Source organism: Austrofundulus limnaeus, unplaced genomic scaffold, assembly GCF_001266775.1.
Source record: "Austrofundulus limnaeus strain Quisiro unplaced genomic scaffold, Austrofundulus_limnaeus-1.0 Scaffold35, whole genome shotgun sequence".
Taxonomy (NCBI): domain Eukaryota; kingdom Metazoa; phylum Chordata; class Actinopteri; order Cyprinodontiformes; family Rivulidae; genus Austrofundulus; species Austrofundulus limnaeus.
The window spans coordinates 2,366,990-2,372,760 of record NW_013952437.1 but is presented as its reverse complement, the minus strand read 5'-3'; the positions used below and the strand labels follow the sequence as shown (position 1 = coordinate 2,372,760).

Genomic DNA, 5,771 nt, shown 5'->3' with positions numbered 1-5,771 from the left:
GGGGAAGCCGTCTGGCCCAGGAGCTTTACCACCATTGATACTTTGCATGGCCTGTGAAATTTCTTCAGTCGTTAAATTTGTATCCAATTCCTTTCTTGTCTCTTCTGTGAGTGTCTGAAACTGAAGTTGGTCTAAGAATATATCTTGTTCTTCCGAGGCGTGGCAGCACTCTGATTTATATAGTTTCACATAGAATTGCCTAAAGCTATCGTTAATCTCAGATGGATCTACTGTTACCCTGCCAGAGGGGGTCTTTATACTATTAATTGCTCTTTCACTTTGTATTTTCTTAATTCTCCACGCCAATAGTTTCCCAGCTCTCTCTCTCCTTGGTCATAATAAGATTGTTTTAACCACGTTAAACTTTTTGCTGCTGCCTCATAAGATAATTTATTATATTCAGTTCTCAAACGTAACAATTCACTCTGCTTTATTTGGTCATCATTGGCATTTAAGTCCAATTCCAAAAGTTTGATTTGTTTATCCAAAGTTTCCATTTGTTTCTTTTGTTGTTTTTTGTACTTGTACAGCTAAGAATTTCACCTCGGATATATGCTTTGAATCCTTCCCATCTCACTGAGGCGCTAGTCTGATCCGTATTTAATTCAAAATAAGTATCTATCTTCTCCCCTATCAGTTTGACAAAGTTTTGATCCTGTAGCCATTTTGCTTGAAACCGCCAACGGGGTGGATTATGCACAACATTTTCAATATAAATATTCAGTGAGATAGCTGCATGATCACTGATTACTGTCATACTGACATTGTTTGACCCTTGATAAAAGTTCCCTTGAAACAAGAAAATAATCTATACGTGAGCGGGATTTWTGCATACTCGAGTGACAAGAGAATTCTATTTTATCAGGATTTTGTTCTCTCCACACTTCCACCAAGTTGATATCCAATATATATTGATTTATTAATTTTCTAGTTTGTGTTTTATAAACATCTGAGCCAATTGAATGGTCAATATTTGGTTTTAAAGTGCAATTAAAATCTCCTCCAATTACATAAAATCATTGAGGAGTAGGTATAGTAAGAAACAGATCTTCAAAAAATTTAGGCTTATTTTCATTTGGGCCATATAAACTCACTAAATTTAAAGTAAATGAGAAAATGTTACCCTGAACAATTACATACCTACCATCTGAATCTTTTATTGTTTTTACGATTTGGAATGGTATGCTTTTGTGGATCAAAATAATTACGCCTCTTGCATAATTATTAAATGACGCATGTATCACACCTGGCCCGGCCATCTATTTTTTACAAACTTTATCTCACAGTCTGTTAAATGTGTTTCTTGAAGAAAAATTATCTTTGATTTAAGTTGCTTTATCCTGTTTATAACCTGTTTCAGTTTAGTTCGTTTCCTAAGTCCCCTCACAATCCAGCTTGTAATTTTTATGTAGGAGATATTATGAGTATTAACTTGTTCCATACTTTGTTTTTTTCTGGTATATTAATGACAATACATGATGCTGAGTTAACGTAAAATGCACAAAGATTTGAGTAAACTAAAATAAGTAACTAAATAAGAAAAGAAAACCCTGAAAATGACACATAACCCTTAAATTCCCTCCTCCCTTACTCAGATTAATAAATTGGGGCTTATGCTAATCCACAAATAAGAGGAGTAGCTGAACTATGAAACCCACTTCAAAAGCAACAGTGGTGCCCGTGAACCATACACCATAGTAAAACATTAATACAGCAAACCCATAAGTAGCCATAAATTCCCTCTTTTGAGAGGCATTTAACCAAGAATATTTCRTATTAATGTGACATACACAGCCAGCAAGTACAAACCAATTTGTTAAAAACGTTATACGAACATATTGAACTATCCTGCATAAGACAAAACAAAAAACAAACAAACAAAAAAAAGTCACTCTGTAACTGCTTATGACTTATACATACATCAAAGATTAACTGGATATAATGTCAGCTGTGGTAGAGAAAAACAGCTATCAGTTATAAGCAGCTAATTCTGTGGTTCAGGAATTGAACCGCTCACCAGTACAGTCAATCCTGTCCAGTGTGTGTGCGGAGGAAATCCCAGCTTCCTTAGGAGATGAAAACTGCTGTATCTTCCCTTTGTGGAGGATTCTCGTTTTGCATGGATTATATTGAAACCCGCGGAACATTCTTTTTTCAGCAAAACCTTTCCTGATGTTATCGAACTCCGCTCGCTGTCGGATGGTTTCTGCTGAAAGATCCTGAATGAAAAAAGTTTATTCCCATCGCATTCAATGTTGCGTTGTTTTGTAGAGCGGAAAACTAATTCCCGATCTTGGAAATTCAGGAAACGGATGAGGACGGCTCTGTGCTGGTTCAGTTTTGGAGGTGCTAGGGTGCGGTGGCCCTCTCATTGATGAAGGATCTATCGGTCTCCAGCCAGCACGGCAGCATCTCCCGTATAAACTCCAGCAAAGACCCTCAGCGCTCTCCTGGAGCCCAAAAAGACGCAGGTTCTTCCTTCAGCCTCGGTTCTCCAGGTTGTCGGTCTTAGCTTCCAAGTAGGATATGCGCTTCAGGGCTTTGGCAAGATTAGCCGCACTAGTTTCTAAGAGTTCGTCCGCYGACACGATTCTGTTTTCAGCTTCCTCCAGTCTAGTAGCATTAGCAGCCACATTTTGCTTCACCTCTGCTATGTTTTTTTTCTCCAAAGAGGTGATGGACTTCGTCATTTCACCCATACGGTTATCTATGCTGTCCAATTTGTTTCCAAATCCACCGAATTCTGAATGAAATGATCGAAGTTCAGCAAGCACCGTGCTAAGGTCACACATGCTATCAATGCTAGCGGCCCACTCTTTTGTCTTGATCTGCTACCAAAGTATCAGTTTTAGCTGATTTTTGGGAACCGCGTTTTCGTGTGAAAATATCACAGTCCTTAAAAGTGGTCGATTTTGACATTTCGGGTCCAGATTATGTTTCTAATCCTGGGATTTTCGAAGTTTTGGTGCAGATCACACAGAGCATCCACTTTAAGCTGCCATCTTAGTTCGCGGCTCCACAGCGCCCCCATTAGTTTTACTTTTAATAATATTTCAGTATTCATTTCAGATTTAGTCAGTTATACACTTAGTTCTTAACAGTGTTTAAAAGAGGACATGTTAAAACACTGTTTAGTCAAAGTTAAACATGAAACGTCATAGTTGATTACACCTGACCCTTCGAAGGCCACCATAACACTCATGTGACCCTGTAGGTGAAAATGAGTTTGATACTCCTGCTCTAACCACTCCACCACAGACGCCCTGCTAGTATTATAGTATGTATGGACATAGTAATGGGATTTCATTAAACATCTATTTATTCCAGTCTGAGGGACAGAGTTTATGTGTGTGCCAAATGAACTTGTCATAGAGAAAAACATGTTTAAACATCGCATGATTTTGTGGCACTTGTGTCTTTTGAATAACAATAGTTTGATAGAAAAATGGGACAGAGAGAGATGACCAAATATGGTAAATAAGGCTGTAAAAATCAAAGGTTTATAGCAGTATTTGAAATAATACATTTCAGCCGCTGTTGTAAAAATTCACTTTATGATGAAAAGGAAGGAAGTTATATCTGCTCTCTTCAAACCTTGAAAATGTCGTGCAAAAAACTGTGGCGCTGCAACAAGGAATTCAGACCAAAGCATTGCAGTTCCACTTTATATAGACCACAACTAAATKATTTAAATGTGAAAATGAAGGATTTACAAGCAAGACACATCCCCTTTAAAGTAAAAAATCATCCCTCTAAGTTTTAGCTTGGTATTTGTGAACTGGCTGAGTTATATTTGTGTTTGCTAAGGACAGATGACTGTGGCAGCCATCTTCAATTGGGTTGACTCTAAAAGTTAAAACGTAAGTTGTAAACATAAGCCTACAGCTAACAAACAAACACAGAGATTGAAGCAACAATTTATTGCCTTTTGCTTCAAGTAGCCAGCAATAAATATAGACCAATGTCTGACTTAAACAGGGCTGTTTAACAATTATGGTTCCACATCTCATTGTCTTATAAAAGCTTTCTTTTTAATTTTTTKCTAAAAGCCGAGTGTGAAATCAGTGTAGCAGTTTTGTGTAAAAGCAGCTGCACATGTTGACTTCTGTAGCCAGTAATCAAYTTGTGTTCACTTCATTAGGGGTAATTAAGAGAGGCTTTGGAAAAGCTAAGTATGCATTGATTTTTGTTTGAATGACCTAAGTGATTTGTGTTTTGTATGATATGTGATACTTCCAACAATTCAGTCCCTTGCAAAAAAACAAAAACAAAAACAAAAAAACATTTGAATCAGATTCTCTGAGCGTGAGCGGTCCCTGAATGAGAAAAGGGAGGTTATTGATTGGGTTGGTCAGTAATGTAATGGGCACAAATTGTGTAGACATAATTCAAAACTAACAAAAGCAATCAATGCAGTGTTAGCCTTCATGAATTGTATTAGTAACTCTTAAAACACTGTATAGTGGGATTATTTCTAGTACAGTACATCATATTAACACCTTTAATATTCATATTTGTAGAATTTTATGTTCACACAAGAAGTTACAAACTCTTTTGGAAACATTTAAAACAAGCAGGTTTAGGAAAAACAGTTGTCTATAATATTTATGTGGGCAAATGACTCCAATAAAAWTGACCAGACTATCCCTTAAAAGCCTAAGCTTTAGCTTGTGAATATCACATCCTGACACCAGACATGCATGGATAGATAAATCTGATAAAAGACAAATTGTAATCTATTGTCAGTTTTCAAACACTCTGCATGTTATGCATTCAAGCACAGGCCCTCTTCATACCTGGGATATTTGTTTATTGTGGATAATTTGATGGCAAACAGCAGTAGAGGGTCTCTCCACATTCATTTCCCTTGGTATACCAAAATAAATCTGTTTCTGACATTTCAATTGGCAAAGATCAAATTCACATCCACCCACCTGCACCACACAGTACTCAAACAAATTTGTGACAGGCAGTTGAAACGTGTACCTTCTTTGACCCTTTCATAAAAGTTCTGAGTCAACCTGTAACCAAATACAGACACTACAGTCACTTSAAAGAACTTTCATTTTTATCTGAGCAACTCACCAAGAATCAAGAATCGTATGCAAATGATGCTAAAGAATTCTGGAAAGACTCTGCCTCATGGGTTATTGGGAGCAGGTTCTTTTTTATGGTTCTGGACACGTTGGGCTGCATGCAAGAACATTTTCGTATTCTTATCCTAAATTTCTCTTGCTTTTGTTCGTACCAAGGGTTCGTATGAACATGCCACGTCAGATTCAACAAACTTTTCTATCTACAGGAAAAGTGTATAAATGAGCAGCGTAAGCTGATGAATGCGTATCAGGTACTCGTGCATGGGTAGAGGTGATTAGTGTAATTACCACCCCAGAAACACCATATAAGGCTATGTTTCCTGCCCTACATACCAGGAAGTGTCCATTCATAAATGACATCGCAAAGTAAAAGGAATAACTTTAAGAGTTTGGAGATTGAAGTCCTGCTTTCAGAGATCCAGGAAAAAAAAAAGTCATTTTTAGCAGCGTCAGCTGTGGAATTAAAGGTTCGCTAAAGGCGAGGAATGAAATGTGCTGTTAATGCTGTGTCTCCCGGGGGTCATACAGTCAGAAAAAAAACTCTAAATCATGTTCATCGCTCTTTAGTGCTGCTCCGGTTGTCCTTTGGTCAAATAATTTTAATCTAAGTGTAAACAACTGTGTTACATAGTTTTCATTTATTCAGAAGAAGAGCAGTCGTGCACCGCTGGACAC

The 5,771-nt window shown here is 37.4% G+C and overlaps 1 protein-coding gene across 1 annotated transcript in view; it reads left to right on the top strand.

The window, feature by feature from the left end:
• The window catches only part of LOC106516089 (guanine nucleotide-binding protein G(i) subunit alpha-2), a 43,094-nt gene that overhangs the window by 8,426 nt on the left and 28,897 nt on the right, over positions 1 to 5,771 (top strand). The window lies entirely within an intron of this gene.